Source organism: Heterodontus francisci, chromosome 12 (genome assembly GCF_036365525.1).
Source record: "Heterodontus francisci isolate sHetFra1 chromosome 12, sHetFra1.hap1, whole genome shotgun sequence".
NCBI lineage: Eukaryota > Metazoa > Chordata > Chondrichthyes > Heterodontiformes > Heterodontidae > Heterodontus > Heterodontus francisci.
The window spans coordinates 74,204,197-74,228,579 of record NC_090382.1 but is presented as its reverse complement, the minus strand read 5'-3'; the positions used below and the strand labels follow the sequence as shown (position 1 = coordinate 74,228,579).

Below are 24,383 nucleotides of genomic sequence, written 5' to 3'. Positions count from 1 at the left end.
AGAATTTTCAACTAAATGCTGTAGTTTGCTCCCTGTTAAGCAACATTTCCGAGGAGAACATTGCTTTTCAATGAACAATTAAAAACCACCAGTTAAAAATTCACTTTCATTTCAATCTTCTGTTACAGTCTGGGAACACTATTAAATCCAGGATTCTCTCTCAACAAATCAAGTCAGACTTACTGAAACGCTCCATTTGAAATGACGGCATCAGAATTGTTCAGCAAAATGGATCTGTTCCTTAGATAAACTTTTGAGCTTTATCAGAAACCCAATTTGATGCTTTTATCTGCAGTTTTCAAAGCCCTTTCTCATCTTGTCCTGAACAGAAAATAGTGCTTCCATTTTCCCAAGGGATTTCTTGAAAATTAATTCACTGGATGCAGGTGTCACTGGCAAGGATAGCATTTATTATAAATCCCTCAAGCAGGTGGTGGGAAGCCACCTTCTTAAACCATTAGTGCAGGTACTTTCATAGGGCTGTTAGGAAGGGAGTTCCAGGATTTTGACCCAGCGATGAAGAAACAGCTATTCTATTTCCAAGTCAAGATGGTGTCTGACTTGGAAGGGAAATTGGAGGTGATGGCATCCCCATGTCTTGCTGCCCTAGTCCTTCTAGGTGGTAGAGATTGTGGGTTTAAGAGATGCTCTCAAAGCAGCCTTGGCGAATTGCTGCAGTGCATCTTGTAGCTGGGACACACCATTGCCACTGCGCAGCAGAGGTGGTGGGAGTAAATGTTTAAGGTGATGGAGAGGATGGGGTGATGTGTCAAGCTTCTTGAGTGTTGTTGGAACTGCGCTCATTCAGGCAACCGGAAACTATTCCATCACACTCTTTAACTTGTGCCATGTAGATGATGGACAGGCTTTGGAGAATCAGGAGCAATGGTCCCTTTAAAATTTAATTTCATTGTGCAGGTTTTTTTTTAAGTGCATGGTCCCTCTAAATTTTTTGTGTGGCCGCACAAATGTGCTATTTATCCCATAACAAGGCCTACGCAGAACAAGTCAGGCCATGGAGGCCACGGAAGCTAGCGGGAACAACTTGGCTAAAGGCACAGTTTTTGTTTTATTATGCATTCCTGGATGCGGGCATCGCTGGCTCGGCCAGCATTTATTGCCCATCCCTAATTGCCCTGGAGAAGGTGGTGGTGAGCTGCCTTCTTGAACCGCTGCAGTCCATGAGAGGTAGGCACACCCACAGTGCTGCTAGGGAGGGAGTTCCAGGATTTTGATCCAGCGACAGTGAAGGAACAGCGATATAGTTCCAAGTCAGGATGGTGTGTGACTTGGAGGGAAACTTTCAGATGGTGGTGTTCCCATGCATTTGCTGCCCTTCTCCTTCTAATTGGTAGAGGTCGCGGGTTTGGAAGGTGCTGTCGAAGGAGCCTTGGTGTGTTGCTGCTGTGCATTTTGTAGATCATACACACTGCTGTCACTGTGCATCGGTGGTGGAGGGAGCGAATGTTTGCAGATGGGGTGCCAATAAAGTGGGCTGCTTTGTCCTGGATGGTGTTGAGCTTCTTGAGTGTTGTTGGAGCTGCACCCTCCAGGCACATGGAGAGTATTCCATCACACTCCTGACTTGTGCCTTGTCGATGGTGGAAAGGCTTTGGGGAGACAGGAGGTGAGTTATTCACCACAGAATTCCTAGCCTCTGACCTGCTCTTGTAGCCATGGTATTTATATGGATACTCCAGTTCAGTTTCTGGTCAATGGTAGCCCCTAGGATGTTGATAGTGGGGGATTCAGCGATGGTAATGCCATTAATGTCAAGGGGAGATGGTTAGAATCTCTCTTGTTGGAGATGGTCATTGCTGGGCACTTGTGTGTCATGAATGTTACATGCCACTGATCAGCCAAAGCCTGGATATTGTCCAGGTCTTGCTGCATTTCTACATGGACTGCTTCAGTATCTGAGGAGTCGTGAATGGTGCTGAACATTGTGCAATCATTAGCGACCATCCCCACTTCTGACCTTATGACTGAAAGCAGGTCATTGATGAAGCAGCTGAAGATGGTTGGGCCTAGGACATTACCCTGAGGAACTCCTGCAGTGATGTCCTAGAGCTCAGATGATTGACCTCCAATGACCACAACCATCTTCCTTTGTGCTAGCTATGACTCCGACCAGCAGAGAGTTTCCCCCCACCCGATTCCCATTGACTTCAGTTTTGCTAGGGCTCCTTGATGCCATACTCAGTCAAATGCTGCCTTGATGTCAAGGAAAGTCACTCTCACCTCACCTCTTGAGTTCAGCTCTTTTGTCCATGTTTAAACCAAGGCTGTAATGAGGTCAGGAGCTCAGTGGCCCTCGCAGAACCCAAACTGAGCATCACTTCAGGTTATTGCTAAGCAAGTGCCGCTTGACGGCACTGTTGATGACACCTTCCATCCCTTTACTGGTGATTGAGAGTAGATAGATGGGGCGGTAATTGGCCGGGTTGGACTTGGCCTGCTTTTTGTGTACAGGACAGATCTGGGCAATTTTCCACATTGCTGGGTAGATGCCAGTGTTGTAGCTGTACTGGAACAGCTTGGCTGGGGGCGCAGCAAGTTCTGAAGCACAGGTCTTCAGTACTATTGCCGGAATGTTGTCAGGACCCATAGTCTTTGCAGTATCCAGTGTCTTCAGTCGTTTCTTGATATCAGGTGGAATGTATCGAATCGGCTGACGTCTGGCATCTGTGATGCTGGAGACTTCAGGAGGGGGCCGAGATGGACCATGCATTCGGCACTTTTGGCTGAAGATTGTTGCAAATGCTTCAGCCTTAACTTTTGCACTGATGTGCTGGGCTCCCCCATCATTGAGGATAGGGATATTTGTGGAGCTACCTCCTCCAGTTAGTTGTTTAATTGTCCCCCACCATTCACAGCTGGATGTGGCAGGACTGCAGAGCTTAGATCTGATCCGTTGGTTGTGGGATCGTTTAGTTCTGTCTATCACATGCTGCTTATGCAGTTTGGCACGCGAGTAGTCCTGTGTTGTAGCTTCACCAGGTTGAAACCTCGTTTTGAGGTATGCCTGGTGCAGCTCCTGGCATCCCTCCTGTACTCTTTATTGAACCAGGGTTGGTCTCCTGGCTGGATGGCAATGGTAGAGTGGAGGATACGCCGGGTCATGAGGTTGCAGATTGTGGTTGAGTACAATTCTGCTGTTTATGATGGCTCACAGTGCCTCACGGATGCCCAATTTTGCATTGCTAGGTCTGTTCGAAATCTATCCCGTTTAGCACGGTGGCAGTGCCACATTACACAATGCAGGGTACCCTCAATGTGAAGGCTGGACTTCGTCTCCACAAGGACTGTGGGATGGTCACTCCTACCAATACTGTCATGGACAGATGCATCTGCAGCAGGCAGATTGGTGAGGACGAGGTCAAATATGTTTTTCCCTCTTGTTGGTTCCCTCACCACCTGCTGCAGACCCAATCTATCAGCTATGCCCTTTAGGACTTGGCCTGTTCGATTAGTAGAGGTGCTGCCGAGCCACTCTTGGTGATGGACATTGAAGTCCCCTGCCCAGAGTACATTTTGTGCCCTTGCTCCAAGTGGTGTTCAACATGGAGAAGTACTGATTCATCAGCTGAGGGAGAGTGGTAGGTGGTAATCAGCAGGAGGTTTCCTTGCCCATGTTTGACTTGATGCCTTGAGACTTCACAGGGTCTGGAGTCGATGTTGAGGACTCCCAGGACTACTCCCTCCCAACTGTATACCACTGTGCCACCACCTCTGCTGGGTCTGTTCTGCCGGTGGAACAGGACCCGGGAATGGTGATGGCAGTGTCTGGGACATTGTCTGTAAGGTACTATTTCAGGTTGTTGCTTGACTAGTCTGTGGGACAGCTCTCCCAACTTTGGCACAAGCCCCCAGATGTCAGTAAGGAGGACTTTGCAGGGTTGACAGGGCTGGATTTGCCGTTGTCGTTTCTGGTGCTTAGGTCGATGCCAGGTGGTCCGTTCGGTTTCATTCCTTTTCATTGACTTTGTAGCAGTTAGATACAACTGAGTGGCTTGCTAAGCTATTTCAGAGGGCATTTAAGAGTCAACCAAATTGTTGTGGGTCTGGAGTCATATGTTGACCAGACCATGTAAGGACAGCAGATTTCCTTCCCTAAAGGACATTAGTGAACCAGATGAGTTTTTTACAATCAACAATGTTGCTCTCTGCAGAATGCACAGCCTCACCTGCTCTTGTAGCCACAGTATTTATGTGGCTGGTCCAGTTAAGTTTCTGGTCAATGATGACCCCCGGGATGTTTATGGTGGGGGATTCGATGATCATGCCATTGAATGTCAAGGGGAGGTGGCTAGATTCTCTCACTGGAATGGTCATTGCCAGGCACTTGTATGGTACAAATCTTATTTGCCACATAACAGCCCAAGCCAGAATGCTGTCCAGGTCTTGCTGCATGCAGGCATGGACTGCTTCATTATCTGCAGAGTTGCAAATGAAACACTGAGCAATCATCAGCAAACAACCCTACTTCTGACCTTATGATGGTGGGAAGGTCATTGATGAAGCAGCTGAAAATGGTTGGACCTAGGCTGCTGCCCTTCGAAACTCCTACAGCCATGTCATGGAGCTGAGATGGTTGGCCTCCAACAACCACAACCATCTTTTTTTGTGCAAAGTATGACTCCAGGCAGTGGAGAGCTTCCACCTCTAATTTCTATTCACTTCAGGTTTACTGGGGCTCCTTGTGACACACTCTCAAATGCTGCCTTGATGTCAAGGGCAGTCGCTTTCACTTCACTTCTGGAATTCAGCTCTTTTGACCATGTTTGGACCAAGGCCGCAATGAAGTCTGGAGCTGAATGATCCTGGTGGAACTCAAACTGAGCATCAACGAACAGGTTACTGATGAGTAAGTGCCACTTGTTAGAGCCATCAACGACGCCTTCCATCACTTTGCTGATGAATGAGAATAGACCGCTGGGAGCTAGTTAGCTGGATTGGATTTGTGCTGCTTTTTGTGGACAGAACATGCCTCGGCAAATTTTCCACTTTGAAAGTATTGTAGCTGTACCAGGACAGCTTGGCTAAAGGCACAGCTACTTCTGGAGCTCAAGTCTTCAGCACCACAGCCAGCATGTTGTCAGAGAACATAGTCATTCCTTTATCCTGTGTGCTCGGCCATTTCTTGATAAAATGTAGAGTGAATTGTATTGTCTGAACACTTACTTCTGTGATGGTGGAGCCCTTAGGTGGAAGTCGAGATGGATCATCCACTCGGTACTTCTGGCTGAATGACTGCAACACTTCAGCCTTGTTTTCTGAACTCATAGTCAGGGCTCCAATAAGATTGAGGATGTTCATAGAGCCTCCTCCTCTTGTTAGTTGTTTAGTTGTCCACCACCATTCATGGTTGGATGTGGCAGAATTGCAGAGTTTTGATCTGATCTGTTGGTTGTGGGATCACTCAGCTCTGTCTCTAGTATACTACTTCCACTGTACAGCATATGTGGAAGTCCTGTGTTGTAGCTTCACGAGGTCGGCACCTTATTTTTAGGTATATCTGGTGCTGCTCCTGGTATACTCTTCTACAATTCTCATTGAACCAGGGTTAGTCCCCTGGCTTGATGGCAATGGTACAGTGAGGAATGCGCCACGCCAAGAGGTTACAGATTGTGGTGGAATACAATTTTGCAACTGCTGATGGCACACAGCATTTCAGATGCCCATTTTGAGTTGCTAAATCTGTTCTGAATCTATCCCATTTAGCATGGTGATAGTGCAGCATATCATTATGATGATGGGTGTCCTCAGAATGAAGACAGGACTTTCTCGCCTCCACAAGGACTGTGTAGTGGTCATTCCTACCAATAGCATCATGGATTGACGCAACTGCGACAGTAGGTTGGTAAGAACGAGCTCCAGTAGGTTTTTCCCTCATTGGTTTTCTCAGCTATGCCCTTCAGGACTCAGCCAGTAGTGTTGCTACCAAGCCACTCTTGGCGATGGATATTTAAGTCCCCCATCCAGTGTACAATTTGTGCCCTTGCTGCCCTCAGTGTTTCTTCCAAGTGGTATTCAACATGGAGGAACACTGATTCATCAGCTGTGAGGGTGGTAGGTGATAATCAGCAGGAGGCAAGTTTGCCCAATGAGACTTCATGGGGGCCAGAGTCAATGCTGAGGATTCCCAGGGCCATCCCTCATTACTCTGCTGCCACCTTTGGTCGGTCTGTCTAGCCAATGTAAGACATACCACGAGATGGTGATGGAGCAGTCTGTGATGTTGGCCGAAAGGTGTGATTCTGTGAACATGACTATGTCAGGCTGTTGCTTGGCTCGTCAGTGAGACAGCTATTCCTATTTTTGCACAAGTTCCCAGATGTTAATGAGGAGGACATTGCAGGGATAACTGTGCTGATTTGCCTTTGCTGTGTCCTGTGCCCAGGTCAATGCCAGATGGTCCATCCTGTTTTATTATTATATTGTTGAACAGGTTGGTACAATTGAGTGTTTGCTAGCCGTTTCAGAAGGCAGTTAAGGGTCAAGTGCAGTGCTGTGCATCTGGAGTCACATATAGGCCAGACTGGGTAAAGATAATAGATTTCCTTTCCTAATTTCAAACAGGTGGGTTTTTACAACAATCCAGTAGTTTAATGTCACCATTACTGATATTGCTTCTTATTCCAGATGTATTTAATTGACAGAATTTAAATCCCCCAGTTGCCATATTGGAATTTGAACTCTTGATTCCAGATCATCAGCCAAGGCCTCTGGATTACTTGCAGTAACACATCCACAATGCTATCATACCTGTTTAGAATAAAATCAAACAATCTGGCTGCCATCCAATACCTACAATTAAATGCTTTGCGATATTTTAATTAACAAGTTTAATCATGTATGCATCCTAGGCGTCATTGCACTACTGAAGGGTGCCAAACTTGTTCCTCAGAGAAAAACCTTACTCAGATCAGAGTGTGCCCTCCTCCAGTTTTTGCTACTTAAGATTCTGACTTCTACAAAGCTCCAGATACTCTAATGTTCAGGACGATCTCACTCTGCCACCGTGCCCTAAACCCAGTCAAAAACCTAAATATGAATACTCCAAGTGACTCGAGGAAAGGTCCTGGCACAAGTCACAATTTTGACATTAAACAGCAGTAGACTTGTAGCTCTATCTCCTCCATTATTTATCATACAACCAGCTCATCACAAATTAGTTATTTTTCAGGAACTCAGTGAAATCGACACATAGCAAACTCGCAGCATTTAAGAGATCATATTGCGAAATTCCACTCACCAGCTAACCTAGAGGCCAACTTTCCAGCTCAAAATGTAAAAATATTGAAGACCTGTTTGCCAGCCTCACCAGACCTGCAACACTTGCAAGAAATATTAAGGAAAATAAAATAGACAAAGGTGGATTAGACTTCCTTGTAGATATTTATTTTGATCAATACTGCTCGACTGTATTGATGTCTTTTTTTAAAAGCTTTAAAATTGAGGAACAAAACAAAACATTCAAGCCAATCTTGAAAACCTACTTGTATCTGGTCAAAGGCTAAAGACCATGACATCAACCTACCTTTTCAGCAAGAAAAATGAGAAGGCACAATAGACCCAAGAAGAGCAAACTTCATAAACTCAAAGCGGGCAGGACAACCAGGTTTATTTTATTACATGTACTTTAATAAAACAAATGCACATATAATCCAAGCATACAATTCCAATGTACACCAGGCAACAGAATGATAGCTTCCAAAGGACCAGTCTTACCACAAGGGCGGCACAGTGGTTAGCACCGCAGCCTCACCGCTGGGTTCGGTTCTGGGTACTGCCTGTGTGGAGTTTGCAAGTTCTCCCTGTGACTGCGTGGGTTTCCGACAGGTGCTCCGGTTTCCTCCCACTGCCAAAGACTTGCAGGTTGATAAGTAAATTGGCCATTGTAAATTGCCCTTAGTGTTGGTAGGGAATATGGGATTAATGTAGGAGGGGATGTGGTAGGGAATATGGGATTAATTTAGGATTAGCATATATGGATGGTTGATGGTCGACACAGACTCGGTGGGCCGAAGGGCCTGTTTCAGTGCTGTATCTCTATGACTCTATAACTAGAACAGTAATGTGTGTGTTTGGGCACTAGCAGCATCATCTTGTGACAGATGAGTGTTCACCATAACACCACTTAAAACCAATTAAGCCAAGTCACTTACATCAAACAAGCCTCCTTATTAAAGAATACAAGTGGATGAGGAGAAAATTGATGGAAACATAGGTTGATAGTCTGACTGAATCACATGTCTAGGAAAATCGGGAAAGAAGGCTAAAACAAATCCAATTTACATGTTTGTTCATGTGTACAACACAAACATCCTGGTCCAATCAAAGTTCTGATATTGACAATGGGTGCCTGAAATATAAACTATTCAATTCCCTTGCAATAACATTCACCTTGAAAAACCTATTTTAAAAAGGCAAAGGGGAATATTATCCTGCTGTCTAGGATAATGCTTCTACTACAGCAGCAGGAGGAAGTCTATAGGAAATGAGACAACACAGTAGTGACATATAAAATTCACCAAGAACGGCTATTCATAACTTGTTCATAAGGCGAAGGGGACAAACAATCAGGCTGTCACATTGGTACAAACCAAACAGGTATATCGAGGCTAAGATCTGCTCTCTCTGAATATAGCCTTCAAATCCAATTTTAAGGAAGGAGTAGCTGAATTCATCCAGGTCTCAGAATTTTCAACCTGCTGTTGGCCTTATTTCATTGACACTTTTAATCTCATTTGATTGCAAGAAAAGGATTATCTAAAACTACATTTACATTAGTGAGGAAGAGAGCTGGAAGCGATTAAAAAGCAGTACTCTGATCAAAAGCTCCCAAAGCAAATCAGTTGCAAGAATAAAGCTCAATCAGTTCATTAATCACCTGAACCACCAGGTTAAGTATATAGCAGTGAAATACACCCTCATTTTTTTGTGCAGTGGTGGCAAGGAAGTGGGTGGCGGGTGGTGGGGGGGGGTGGTGGAGAGGGGTGTGGGGGGGGGGAAGAGGTGGGGAGAGAGAGACACACACACGCACATAGGCACCTACAAACACTTAAAACACGAATGCAGGGCTCTCCCCCACCCCAAAATTTACCATGGCCTTGTTTGTATATGGGGAGTCAAAAGTCAAATGCAGTCTTTTGGTCAAGCAGTGTTAGTTTGCAGGGGATAATTGGACTAGGCCAAGTGGATGCAAGTCAGCCATGATTTTGAAGTTATACCTTCAGTCCCTATTTTTATATTTCCATTATAAATTTTTTTATCTATGTTTATAATGGAAACTCTATGCAAACTTGTTATGCTATAATTATACCTTCCCATCCATAGTGGGCATAAGGAGGGTCTAACCTGCCTTTTCCAGCACCTTGCAGAAACAACAGGATGAATGGACTGGAAGTGTGCCCATTGCAGCCCAAAGCAAAATGCTCAAACATGCTCTCAGGCCTATTTTGAAAAGAAAATCCACATGAGCATATTTGGAGGTACAGTATCAGCTGCAACTCTGAAGACAGGAGGAAGCCTGGGCACTTCTTGGGCCTCTAGATCATCATGACTGTGAGGCACCTCAATTTCAGGTAGATGGAACAGTCATAAAGTCAAGGAGAGGGAAGATTCCTACCCTGTGGTAGAGGAACAGTTGTTAATGGCTGAGGAGGCGCCCAGGCATACGAATTGTGGTTGTTTTCCTCATCTAACTCCAACTAAGCCACATCACAAAAATCACCTATGGTAAAAGATAACAGCTAAACCTTTTTTTTTATTCAAAACACCAGAAATAAAGACCTTTCTTGACAATACCAGTGTGATCCTATACAGCAACTCTGGAATCAGTAGTGCTAGGCTTTTCTGATAACAATTTGATGCCTTGCTGGAGTCAGTGATAGTAGAAGAAATCTGTGTACATCTAGAATATATTTGCATGAAATTTACATTGCTGCATTCCTTTCAGGCACAGAAAAACCACAGTGCTACTGAGGAACTGAACAGACGCAAAGGATTAGTGCCCTTTTTCTACATATTGCATTAATTTTTCAGGCACTATGTGCATAGGAACATTGGCTCTTGAAATTTATAATGGAAGAAGCTGCCAGGAAATGCATGCAGAGACACTGATTCCCAATGACTGCAAAAGTAAAATTCCATTTTATTAAATGGTATTCTGGTGTGTTTACTGGTGCTTTGGGGATTGAATGTACTACTCTGTACCTTATTCTGCTTTTTATAAAAAGAGAAAAGACTTGCATTTATATAGTGCCTTTCACAACTTCAGGATGTCCCAAAGTAAAGGCCTGCTCAGGTTGGGAAAAAGAACCCGACCTGAACCTGACCGATCCACAGCGGACCCAAGCCTGAGTCCCTTCAATTTTGCCCCAAGCCCGACCCGACCTGAGCCCAGCCCCGACTCGACCCGACCATCCATTTGCCTTCCGACTCGGAACCTCCAGGAAGCTGCAGAGCATGAGTGATGACGTCATAGTGACGGCACTTGTTCAATGCGCAGACTCAGTTTCGTTCCGGACTCCCTGCTCAAATAAGTTTTTTCATTTCAATACTTACCGGCAGAGCACTTACCATGTGTGTCTGGCCCGACCCGAGGGGCCCAATCTGACCCAAACCCGACACGTGTCGTCGGGTCCCATCGGGTTCGGGTCAGGTAGCAGGCCTTTATCCCAAAGTGCTTTACAGACAATGAAGTAGTTTCTGAAGTGTATTCACTGTTGCAACACAGGAAATGTGGCGGTCAACTTGCATACAGCAAGGTCCCACAAATAGCAATGTGTTCATGGCCAGATAATCTGCTTTAGTGATGTTGATTGAGGTATATGAGCGATAAATGTTGGTCAGGACACCAGAATAACTCCCCGGCTCTTCTTCGAAATAGCACCATGGGATATTTTATGTCCATCTGAGAGCGCAGACAGGGCTTTGGTTTAAACATCTCATCCAAAAGACAGCACCTCCACCAGTCCAACACTCACTAAATACTGTACAGCCTAGATTTTTATGCTCAAGTCTCTGGAGTGGGATTCGAACCCACGACCTTCAACTGTAAATAAATAGCCATTATTTTGCAAGTAACATTATATAGTTTTACTTGTGTATTCCATTTTTTATCCTTTGCTAGTTTTGCAACTGAGAATACACAGTAAGATAACACACAAAACCTAGTTGCACTTGGATATCCAGGTAGGAGGTGGTGGTTAGATATCTGATGTTTAACAGTACTAACTTAGTTGCACTTTGGTAGCACTGTGGAGGCCTGGATCTTCACAAACATTCCATTTCATTCAGAAGTTTCAATGTCTATCTCTCTGAATTTTGACTTCAGCTAACAGCATTCAAGCTCTGGGTAAATATGTCTAGTTCAAGCCCCATCTTTGGGAAAACGGAAGTTATGAAAAACTTTAATGAAGGTGTTTGAAGTTATTAAATGCAACTGCAATAGACAAATTTAACCAAGTCATTCTGAAAGTGTTTTTTTAAATTTTATTTCAAACGTAATTTCAATTACTGAGAAAAAAAGGGGCGGATAAACATTTTTCAAATATATTGTAACTGTTTCCCCTGTAATAAAATGTTACAGCACAGAATCCCAACAAAGTTCACATAGGATGTTTCCATTCTAAAACAGTAAAGTGTTACAAGGAGTAGTATTTGTGCACAGGATGCACATACTAAAGGCAATATTTTTGATCTTATAAAAATCTTGCGTCTACACACGCCTCCTGTCTGCATGCCACGTGACTTCTTGTCACACTTTGTAAGTTAACATTTCCTTTACAAATCCCTATGTCCACATTTATAATGGGGTTCACCTATATAAATAAGTCATGCTTATTGCCAAATCCTAAGTCTTTGCCAACACAGTCACCATTTTGATTTAACTTCACAAGGCAAGTATAAAGATGACCAATATTCTAAAACTCAAGTATTTTTTTATTTCCAACTGAAGTTTTATATTCCAATCATTATTTAATGAAACTGTATTAATGCCCTAATGGATAAGTTAAAGCACCAAGTTTAAGACAACATCAGTCTGCCCAATGGCACCCTCTTTTAAGCCACTTGACAACTAACCCAATTCCCAGAGGCAGGCAAATAATTAAAAACTATTCGCCTCAGACTTAAGCATCATGAACATATCCTTCTTTGTTCCCATTCCCATAAAATGCATTGTGGTCTTCTACCTACTTGTCAGAATGGATGCATTCTGGTCATACAGCAGTAATGCTAGCCCCCAGAGTTCACCAATACAAACTTTACTCACATAGAACACTTCAAACATTTAGCATTGAAAAATTTAGTGTTGCATTATTCAGCTCCAGTCAAATAACTTTAATTTAAAAATGCAAAAATGATTTATTAATACAGCTTATCATAACAAAGCCAAAGTTTTTTTGGCACAAAGACTCTTTGAAAGAATACAGGTGATGAAATCATAATATGCCACAAAAAAATGTCCTTGAATTTGAGCAGACAAGACACTGATCTTACACACTTGCCATTGCAACTTGAAACATTATACCAACTTATGGAAGGATTGCAGAAAAAAATCAAAACCAAAAGCAAATCTGTGTGTTAGTTAACGGATTTGTGATTAAGACTCAAAAGGATAAAGGGGGAAGTGGGGTTGTACTTCGTTCCTGATCATCTCTGTTCCCTTCCTCTACATGTCACTGTGAAACTTTAGTAACTGTAGCTGGTACCAGTGTAACTAAGGTAAATAGAATCCTAGGATTTGGATCTAGAGGCATAAAATATAAAATCAATGATAATGTTGAACTTGTACAAGACCTTAGTTAAGCCACATTTGGAATTTTGTGTACAGTTTTGGCCACTATTATAGGAATATTAAAAGAATTTTCACTATATTACCAGTGATAGAAAAATTAAGATGCCATTTTATTTTAAAATCAAGACATTACTTGACTGGGAGCCAATTTAAGTCAAGTCAGCGAGCACAGGGGTGATAGGGGAACAGGAGTTGGTTTGCGTTAAGACACAGGCAGCAGAGTTTTGAATGACCTCAAGTTAATGGAGATTAGAATATGGAGACCAGCCAGGAGTGTGTTGGAATAGTCAAGGATAGAAGTAAGAATGCAAAAATGAGGGTTTCTGCAGCAGATGAGCTGGGACAGGGGAAAAGTTACGGAGGTGGAAATAGGTGGTCTTAGCGATGGCATGACTATGAGGTCACATGGCAGATTACTTCAGTCACATTCAGAACATGATCCAAAATGCTTGGGTTTCTTTCACTGCCATTCAAAGTCGTACTATCTGAATTTCTGCATAAACTCCAGGAGTAACTGGACCAAATCTAATGCAACCAGCACATTTTCTGTCAGAACAAGCCAACCAAAGCAGAATAATTCAAGCATTAGGAATGGAATTTAGTGGCCAGGTGGGCTTGACTGACAGTACCCCCTTTAAAACAATGAAATAATTGACAATTTTTTTTGCCAAATTCTGTGCATGATGCAAATTAATGGAAACGTGTCAGTAATTTTTAGTTAATTGGGAGTTTCCCAAACTAGGGGACATGCCATCACATCCCTCAACTCTCAGACTGATTCCTTACTACTCACTCCAAAGCTCAGGCATCTGCAAATAGTTTCAGTTTACAGGTATCTTCAATATTATTTTAAATGTTTCTTTTGGATAAAGAGTTCTGTCTCTTCTGGTCTGTACCTCTGTGCAGCACAGGAGTACAGCAGTGTAGTGGTTATGTCACTGGACTAGTAGAGGCCTGGACTAAATCCAGAGAAAATGATTTCAAATTTCATTGTGGTTAAGTTCAAGTTCTTCCTTACACATAAAGGAAATCCTCTTTCTTTTCTTTCCTAAATTCACTAACTCATCCAGCCAGCACATAAGCAATGCAAGTTCACAAGAGTACATGGGTTAAGAAGGAAGGTCCATCATTTTACAAAGTACCATATTTAGTTTCCAAGTAAGAAATTGAGTAAATCAAGTGCAGCTACAGTTCTAGATCTTTTCTCATGATCGTCGATAAAACAGTTGTCACACAGACTCGAGTTTGGGTTCAAGACATTGTTTTTGAAATGCTTTCACTGGATGTGGGTGACACTTGCCAGCTGCATTTATTGTCTATGCATAGTTGCTATTTTCACACTGAGTGGCTTGCTAGGGCACTTCAGAGGGCATTATGCATCACCCATACAGAGCAAGATTGGGTTAACTCTTGAACTAACAAACTTAACTGTTAACAACTAATGAGCACACCGTGAAGCAGGATGTCCCAGTTTTACTTCATTCGGAAAAGCCAACAGTCCATATTCTAAATTCTTAAGCTATTAGCCTCATGAAAACAATGGCACACCATCAACCTCTCTGAATTACAAGAAACTGTTGCATTTGCATTCATTACCAATTAAATCTGCCACAGAAAGTTACAGCTAGTATTCAACAATGCAAGGACCATTTTAATTAAGAAATGCATGTTCCTGCAATGCCACTCAATCTTTCCAGCCCAGAAAAGAAACAATTGAAATTGTGGCCCATCATTCCCGCAGGGAGTAAATTATTCTGAGAGATTGTGGCCACAACCATGATGAAGCATCCAATGGCCAATATCTCGGCTTCCATTGCAGAACAAAAGCTTCCACCAAAAAGTCTGATTGCTGCCATAATGGCTGCAGAGACCAGTGTTCAAAGGGGCTTGCAGGTTGCCACAGCAGCTTAGTAAACTGCCCTCCAACAGATTACTAGCATTGCTGAGGCACCACCCCCAGTGTGGCAGTGGCTTCATGGAGCACAAAACTGCTGTTCTCTCGCAGGATGATGGCATTTGTTATCCCACCCCACCACTCCACCAGTGCCCTTCTAGACCCAGAGCTGATCAACATCATTCTCAAATGCCATCTGCAGTCTCCTCAATTGCAAGTCAGCAGACTTTACACCAGACATGCTGTAGTCGCTGGGCTAGCACTGTGTAGGAGCACTAAGACAGGCAAAGGCATACAGAAGACGGGCACAAGGATCAGTAGCTTAAGTTTGTATGCAATGTATGATATGATTTAATTTATGTATTTGGTTTGGAATGTGCATTGTGTTGGCTTTTGTTTTTGTATTGTGAACAAGATGGTCAGTGACAGAGGGACACTAAAGTGTGGTGAATGCAGAATTGGGGTTGAATTTACTCGTATGACACTTCAATTAGTCCTTCACGTAAAGCCTGGGCAGAAAGGGGCTGTCTAAGTTGAAGACTTTCTACCTCTTCATTCTCATCTTCCTTTCCCTCCTCCCTCTTCTAGCACCTTGTCCTGCTCTGCACGGCCTCTGCTCATTCTCCCAAGTCATGCTCAATTCCAAAAGGATGGCCCTATTAATGCACCCATGTCTGGGTTTGTGCAGAAGCCCTGAAGTAAGCTAGTACTTCAGCACCAGCCACACCAACCCCTGTAGACTTTTGAAACTACAGAAAGCACCAAATCAACCAGCAACTAACCGATAAGTCATTGATGATCCCTTTAAATAGCAATGATGGGGAATCCTTCATGCCTCCTGCTGAGTTCCACTATGTGAGGTCAAGAAGGGGCATAGACTAGAGCGTGGAGCTGTTAAATGACAGCGCTTGCATCAGATCTTCGCTGCACGCTGATTGACATTATCTGCCTGCTCTGTATACTTCCAACAGGCATTAAGTGTGTGCACATTAACCCCTTTACCATGATGGCATCTGGCATACTTCACATCAGAAGTGTCCACACAGCTGCAGACATCATTTCTGAATCCTCAGGGTATTCGCAGTGCCCTAAAGTGATTTCACTTGCAGGGAATCCAAAACTAGAGGTCATAAATCTAAGATGGTCACTAATAAATCCCAATAGGGAATTCAGAAGACACAAAAAATGTGGAAAATGCTACAACAAGGACTGGAGGCAAATAGCATAGAATCATTTAAGGGAAAGCTAGATAAACACAAGGAAGAAAGGAATAGAAGGATATGCTGATAGAGGTAGATGAAGCATGGTGGGAAAAGAATAGTGTGGAGCACAAACTCAGCAGCGACAGTTGGGCCAGCTGGTCTGTTTCTGTGCTGTATGCTTGCTGTAACTCAAGCATTTACAGAATGAATCATTTCAAATAGATAGTTCATGAAGGATTGAACAATAAACCAGATGCAATCTCAAATTCCCCTACAGAAGTGCAATGAAATGATTTTCAGATAGTCTAAGCCTTTGTAGAAATTACATGAGTACAAGTTCATGGAGTAGCACTGTGTCCCCATGTCTCAAGGCAAGACAAAAATATTGTGACTTAAGTAACTACTGCCAGTTCTATAACATTTATACACAGGATTCCTCTTTGATTAATTCAGTAAAGAACAGCGTTAGTGCAGTTTTAAAGAGCTCAGATTGTTGGTCAGCTGATTTTAATCTCATTGTAGCAGGTCAGTATCAACTAATATCACATCAGACTGACCATTCTTCACTGAGAAAAAGACCTAGTTAATCCCAATCAATACTGGCAATTAATTTCACAGGTTTTGTATCATTTTTCCAGAAACTTAAATTCACAATGGGTCAACCAAAATCATAGACCCTCTTCACGTCATCTAAGACCAATAGTTTAAGACACAAAATGATGCTATTTGTAATGACTAAACGATTGATAAGAAAGGTAAAATTAGAGGAGAGAAAGCTAGCTAGAAATATAAAGACAGATAGTAAGAGTTGCTATAGATATTTAAAAAAGAAAAGAGTTAACAAAATGAGCGTTGGTCCTTTCGAAAGTGAGTCTGGGGAATTAATAACGGATAATATGGAGATGGCAGATATTTTGCATCAATCTTCACTATTGAGGATACAAGTAACATTCCAGTATTAGCTGTAAGTCAGGAAATGGAAGGGAGGGAGGAACTCAAGAAAATTACAATCACCAGGGGAGTGGTACCGAACAAATTGTTGGAGCTGCGGGCTGACAAGACCCTGGGTCCTGATGGACTTCACCTAGGGTGTTAAAAGAAGTGGCTAGTGAGATAGCTGATGCGTTAGTTTTAATTTTCCAAAATTCCCTAGATTCGGGAAGGTTCCATTAGATTGGAAAATAGCGAAGGTAACTCCTTTATTCAAAAAGGGAGGGAGACAGAAAGCAGTAAACTACAGGCCAGTTAGCTTAACATTTGTCTTAGGGAAAATGTTAGAAGCTATTATTAAAGATGTTATAGCAGGGCATTTAGAAAAATTCAAGGTAATCAGGCAGGGTCAACGTGGTTTTGTGAAAGGGAAATCATGTTTAACCAATTTATTGGAGTTCTTTGAGGGAGTTACATGTGCTGTGGCTAAAGGGAAACCGGTGGATGTATTGTACCTAGATTTCCAGAAGGCATTTGATAAGGTGTCACATCAAAAGTTATTGCAGAAAATAAAAATTCATGGTGTAGGGGGTAACATATTGGCATGGATAGAAGATTGAATAGCTAACAGGAAAGAGAGTAGGCATAAATGGGTCATTTTCTGGTTGGCAAGATGTAACAAGTCGTGTGCCACAGGGATCTGTGCTGGGGCCTCAACTTTTTACAATTTATATAAATGACTTAGATGAAGGGACTGAAGGTATGGTTGCTAAATTTGCTGTTGACACAAAGATAGGTAGGAAAGTAACTTGTGAAGAGGACATAAGGGGGCTACAAAGGGATATAGATATGTTAAGTGGGTGGGCAAAGACCTGGCAAATGGAGTACAATGTGGGAAAGTGGGAAATTGTCCACTTTGGCAGGAAGAATAAAAAAGCAATATATTATCCAAATGGTGAGAGATTGCAGAGCTCTGAGATGCAGAGGGATCTGGGTGTCCTAGTGCATGAATCACAAAAGTAGGGAGGTTATGCTTCAGTTATACAGGGCATTGGTGAGACCACATCTGGAGTACTGTGTACAGTACTGGTCTCCTTATTTAAGGAAGGATGCAAATGCGTTGGAGGCAGTACAAAGAAGGTTTACTAAACTAATACCTAGAATGGGCAGGCTGTCTTACGAGGAAAGATTGGATAGGCTAGGCATGTATCTGCTGGAAATTAGAAGAGTAAGAGGCGACTTGATTGAAACATATAAGATCCTGAGGGGTCTTGACAGGGTGGATGTGAAAAGGATGTTTCCCCTTGTGGGAGAATCTAGAACTAGGGGTCACTGTTTAAAAATAAGGGGTCGCCCAATTAAGACAGAGTTGAGGAGAAATTTTTTCTCTGAGGGTCTTGAGTCTTTGGAATTCTCTTCCTCAAAAGGCGATGGAGGCAGAGTCGTTGAATATTTTTAAGGCAGAGGTAAATAGATTCTTGATAAGCAAGGGGGTAGGTGGAAATGTGGAGTAATCGGTTCAGCCATGAACTTATTGAATGGCGGAGCAGGCTCGAAGAGCCGAGTGGCCTACTCCTGCTCCTAATTTGTATGTTCGTATGTAATCTGGATATTAAAAATCACAAATCACCACTCCATACGACCATACGAATTAGGAGCAGAAGTAGGCCATTCAGCCCACTGAGCCTGCTCCGCCATTTAATAAGATCATGACTGATCTGTTTGTCTCGGATTCCACACTCCCATCTACCCCCGATAATCTTTGATTCCCTTGCCCATCAAGAACCTACATCTGCCTTAAAAATATTCAATAACCCTGCCTCCACCACCTTCTGAGGCAGACAATTCCAAAGTCGCACAACCCTCAGAGGTAAAATTTCTCCTCATCTCCGTCCTAAAAGGGTGACCACTAATTTTCAAACAGTGCCCCCAGTTCTGGACTCACCCACAAGAGGAAACATCCCCTCCGCATTTACCCTGTCAAGACCGTTCAGGATCTTATATACTTCAACCAAGTCACCCCTCACTCTTCTAAACTCCAGTGAAAGCAAGCCCAGTCTGCCCAACCTTTCCTCATAAGACAACCCGCTCATTCCAGGTATCAATCTAGTAAACCTCCTCTGAACTACCTCCAACACATTTACATCCTTCCTTAAATGAGACCAAAACTGCACACAGTATTCGAGATGTGGTCTCCCTAATGCCCTGTATCACTAAAGATTAACATCCTTACTTTTATTTTCAATTCCTTTCGTAATAAAGGACAGCATTCCATTAGCCTTCTTTATTACTTGCTGTACCTGCCTACTACCCTTTTGTGACTCATGCACTAGAACACCTTGATCCCTCTGCAATTCTGCAATCGTTCCCCGTTTAAGAAATAAGCTGCTTTTTTATTCTTCCTGCCAAAGGGAACAACTTCACATTTTCCCACATTATACTCCACCTGCCAGATTTTTGCCCACTCACTCAACCTATCTGTATCGGTCTGCAAATTCCTTATGTCTTCTTCACACCATACTTTCCTACCTATCTTCGTGTCATCTGCAAATTTAGCTACCCCATGCCAAGCTCCCCTCATCTAAGTCATTGATATAAATTGTAAAAAGTTGACATTGGCTCCATCCCCCTCCTCAGTTACTGTCTCAGGATAATTCAATTTGTTCGCATCCTTGACATCCTACACGACCCAAGTTTTTGACCCCACTAAGTCTCTTCCACCTTCATAGTATCCCTACAATCTCATTAACCCAGCCTTAGCCCAAGTGTTGCTGAAACCCTCATTCATGTCTTTGTTATCTTTAGACATGACTATTCCAATGCTGTCCTGGCTGGCATTCCATCCTCAGCAAACTTCACTTTATCCAAAACACTAATGCTCAAATCCTATCCAACACCCCCATCACCCATGCTCATTATTTCCTTTAGCCATCGGTCCCACGTTCCAAAATTTCTCCCCAAAAATTATCCACCTCTCCATCTCCCTCTTCTTCTTCAAGACCCACTTTAAAACCCAACTTTTTGATGAGCCTTTTGGTCAACCCACCTAAAACCAACCTCTTTGGATCAATGTCTGCAGTTGTCCAATTACACCTCCTTGACGCACCTTGGGATGTTTTTCTTTGTTAAAAGCACTGTAAAAGTGCAAGTTGGTGTTGCTGCTGGAGAGGATATATGGGGAAGGTACTGAAGAGCTGCCAGTGTTGTAAATCTGCACCCCACTTTAAGTAACAACCTTCAGTGGAGAAAATTGATCAGGGTGGGGTGAGGGGAATGGGGGCAAGTAACAAAGTGTACCTAGTAGTCCTTTTTCTGACTCAAAAGTAAACTTCAGGCGACGAGATTCAAGATTCCCAATTTAGTGAGAAAGGCTGCATGGACTTTGGACTGCTTTTGAATTTTAATCATAAAGACCAATTTAATCAAATAAAAGTTTGGTTAAATCTTGCTATGTGCTTTTGTTTCAATTTAATGTTTTACATGTAAATAAATCAGAAGAGGTACTTCAGTCTTTCTACAGTGCTGTAACAACATTATTTGTTTCTCCTCTGAGGTACTGGTACTCCATGTACTCTCGAGCAAGTGCTTTTTTTTACAATTATTCTTCCATGGGATGTGGGTGGCACTGGCAAGGCCAGCATTTGCTGCCCAACCATAATTGCCCTTGATAACTAAGTGACTTGCTAGGCCATTTCAGAGGGCAGTAAAGAGTCAACCACACTGCTGTGGGTGTGGAGTCACATGTAGGCCAGACCAGGTAAGGACGGCAGATTTCCTTCCCTAAAGGACATTAGTGAACCAGATGGGTTTTTATGAACATCAATGATATTTTCACGGCACCATTACTGAGACTAACTTTCAATTCCAGATTTTATTAGTTAATTGAATTTTTATTAATTAATTGAATTTAAATTCCACCAGCTGTCATGGTGGGATTTGAACACATGTCTCCAGGGCATTATCGTGGATTTCTAGATTACTAGTGCCCCTATTACATCACCCCAATGCCACCATCTCCTCTTGCACTGAATCAGGGCTAACTGTTAAACCCAAGTATGCTACATCATCATACACAACAGAGAATAAAGACACAGGTTTTGGTTCATTAGCAACTCTTTCTATATGGTAACCAACCTAACCAAAATAGTTTGCATTTATATAGCGCTTTTAACATAGTAAAAGACTCAGTGCTTCACAGAAGCATCAGACAAAAACTGACTCCAAGCCAAAGGAAGAGACATTAGGACTCCAGTCTAGCCACTTCGAAGTTGAACTGAATGTCATACAAAAGTAGGATTTCAGCAATCATTTGCTAAGTAAATTCGAATGCAATACCCTGGGTTTCCTACACAGCTACATATTGGAAATTTGAAAGTGCTTACTCTTGCAAGAATTTCATATCACAAGGTCTGTGCTCTTGACCACAGTGCATCAATTGCATTTTGAGCTAAGGATTATTGTTTCTTTAGAAGTGGGTAGAAGACAGAGGTATGCATAGAAACAAATGTGATACAAGCTACTAAAATAGTCAGATCAACTGGTAAGGTCACAATTTGAAGGCAAAACTCAGCTGTGGTTCTGCAAGGCTCATTGAATATGCAACTCCTGAACTAACAAAATAAACTGCTAAAACTAAAGAGCACACTATGAAGTAGAATGTAGCAGTTACCCTTTATAAAAGGAAAAACACCGTATTTCTAAATCCTTAGAAATTGATAACCTTTGAAAAAGCATTGATTGTGTATTAGAAGTCAGCAGAATTGCTCACAAAGTCTGTGCAAGAGCTTCTGTTGCAAATGCTTGTCTAGTTTATTTTAAAGCAAGTGAAGAATTTCCACTGTAACCACAGCTAAAAAGAGTTCCAGAAAACGTTATACACCATTTCAGCATCTAATTATTGCAAAACCACAAAATTAGTTCCTCTCAGTAAAAACCTATCCATGAACGTTTTTTCATGAAAACTGCAGTACCTTTTGATGAATTTTAAGATCCCTACCTCAGCACCTTTATGCATTGATAGTTTGAAGGTGAAGCAAAACAGTTTGATATTGGCGGGATGAAAGAAATATCGATTCAATATCAAGGTCACACATGGTGCAGAGAAACTGCAATGCAGAGGTTCCTCCTGTACCACCTAATGACGTGTTTTCATCACAATACTCAGAATGGCACTGTTGTTTCCAAAAGCACCCCCATCATTGCTGAAAGTTGCAATCCTTGTAGCCTAAGTGTGCTCAAACTAAGCAACATTTTATGTTGACAATTGCATATGTTTAAACTGTACTTTGTGTGTCCTAGGATAGACACAAAAATTAAAAAACTACAGCCATTATACTTGTTAGCTAAAAAAAAAACTCCAAGCACCTTCACTAAATTGGTTGCTAGTCAGCTTGACAACAGAAAAATAGACTCCCATCTTCAGACAATCTAAGTTTCCAATCCATAAACCAAAAGAATGCTTCCTGATGCCTTATCAACTGGGTCAGCAAGGATGCAGTTATACTGTCACTTTCACATTGATGCAATGCAGTTTTGGGTGTGCATCAATACCAAAGTGGCTGTAAAACTCAAGAATTGCAAAAGCACTATATCCATGCAGTGCAAGGACTCTCCCAAAAGCAATGTCACACCAGTTTAGATTTGCATGGAGTACAGTATAATACCAGCCTTCATTTCACTGCTTTGAAATGAGCGATCTGCTTTCCTGGATTTTAAAAGTATCCACAAAATCTGAATTGCCACTGGAAAGATCCTGTAAATTTATCACTAAAACTGCCAATAGATAAAATAGGTGCGTCCTGCAGGCCACTAACTTAGGCCTGCTAATCACAGGCTCCTGCAAATGCTGCACAGGTAAATGCCAGTATATATGTGCCAATATGCACCAGTGTATACAGTGTCGAGTTTTAAAGCCAATTGGAGCACCACTGTGGGATAGAAATGCAATACTGTACTAATGTGCCTCCTGGCTTGCCAGAGTCACATGACCTCTACCATGATGCACTCACTGCAGGCAGCAATTACAACTTCAGTTCAATAAAGACACAGGACACGCAAGACTATTGTCCTATGAGTTTGTAACATGGTGTCAGAGTGGAGCTGAGACTGAGTGTTGAAGAGCTGGATAGAAGCACAGCTACTAAAAGAGAAAACATGAATATTCAGAGCTGCTAAAAGCCACAGGAAGCCACAGAAAAGCAACAAAGAAGCAGGCCACAGCTGAAACCACTGGGTAAGACACAATGGCTGCAAATTTTCCTCTCTGGCGCCGGTCAAAATGAAAGGTGATATGAAGCAGAACTCGCAGTTTTTCCACTCGTAATGGCAAAATTACGAAATTTTGACGAAGTTAATTAAAAGCCCACAGCAGCTACGAATAGCTACACTTGTATCACTGTTGGGGAGAGACTGTTACAAAATGTATTCTACCCTAAATCTGTCCGAAGAACAAAAAAAAAGGACAGTAGAACTTTTGAAAGTCTTGAAGGCACACTTTGAACCCAAGTGAATGTAACTTATTAAGTGTACGTGTTCAATATTAGGGTCCAAGGTGAAAAAGAGTCCATTGATCAATATGTGACTGGATTAACACAGCTAGCAGAATCCTGTGAATTTGCACAACTAAAAGATGATTTAATTAAAGACAGGATTGTATTAGGCGAGACACTGCAGTGAAAGCACGTCTACTGAAAGAGGACAAACTTCCTCTCAGGAAAGCGATCAACATGTGCAGAAGCACGGAGATTGTAAATCAGCAGCTAGAGCATATTCATGGCAGAAGAGACCAGGCCTTGCATTATGCTGGTAGACATTCCCAGCCAAAAGGGCAGAAAGATCACTGACAAAGGGGAAGATGCAAATACTGCAGACAACAAAGGAAAAGAAGGAACATAGGACATAGGAACATAGGAAGAAAGGAACAGAAGTCGGCAATTCAACCCCTCGAGCCTGTCCCTCCATTCAGTGAGATCATGGCTGATCCACGGACTAACTCCATATACCTGTCTTTGGCCCATATCCCTGAATATCTTTGCTTAACAAAAATCTATCTATCTCAGATTTAAAATTAACAAATGTTCTAGCTTCAAGTGCTGTTTGTGGGAGAGAGTTCCAAACCTCTACCAGCCTTTGTGTGAAGAAGTGCTTCCTAACATCTCTCCTGAACGGTCTGCTCCTAATTTTTAGACTATGCTCCCTAGTTTTAGAATCTCCAACCCGTGGAAATAGTTCATTTTTATCTAGCCTGTCGTTTCCTGTTAATACCTTGAAGACTTCAATCAGATCACCCCTTAACCTTCCAAATTCTAAAGGCATGTTTAGCATGGTGAAAGCAATGTTCTTATTGCAAGAATCCGAATCATTTTTTACACAAGTGTTTGGCTAGATGGGTATAGAAAAGGGTGTAGAAAGTGTAGGGGGGTACTTAAAAAAGTAATTAGGAGAGCAAAGAGGGAACATGAAAAAACACTGGCGGACAAGAAATAAGAAATTCCTAAGGCATTTTATAAGTATATTAAGGGCAAGAGGATAAGCAGGGAAAGAGTAGGTC

The 24,383-nt window shown here is 42.3% G+C and overlaps 1 protein-coding gene across 13 annotated transcripts in view; it reads right to left on the bottom strand.

Annotated features, from left to right (window-relative positions):
- Positions 1 to 24,383, bottom strand: part of LOC137375927 (rho GTPase-activating protein 26-like) — a 225,176-nt gene that overhangs the window by 144,718 nt on the left and 56,075 nt on the right. The window contains exon 1 of one of the 13 annotated variants that reach the window (XM_068043646.1): positions 10,588 to 10,674. The exons of the other annotated variants lie outside the window; for them this stretch is intronic. The gene's annotated coding sequence lies outside the window, so the exon portion shown is untranslated. Of the gene's footprint in view, positions 1 to 10,587; positions 10,675 to 24,383 lie in introns of those variants that run through there. 13 annotated transcript variants of the gene reach the window in all.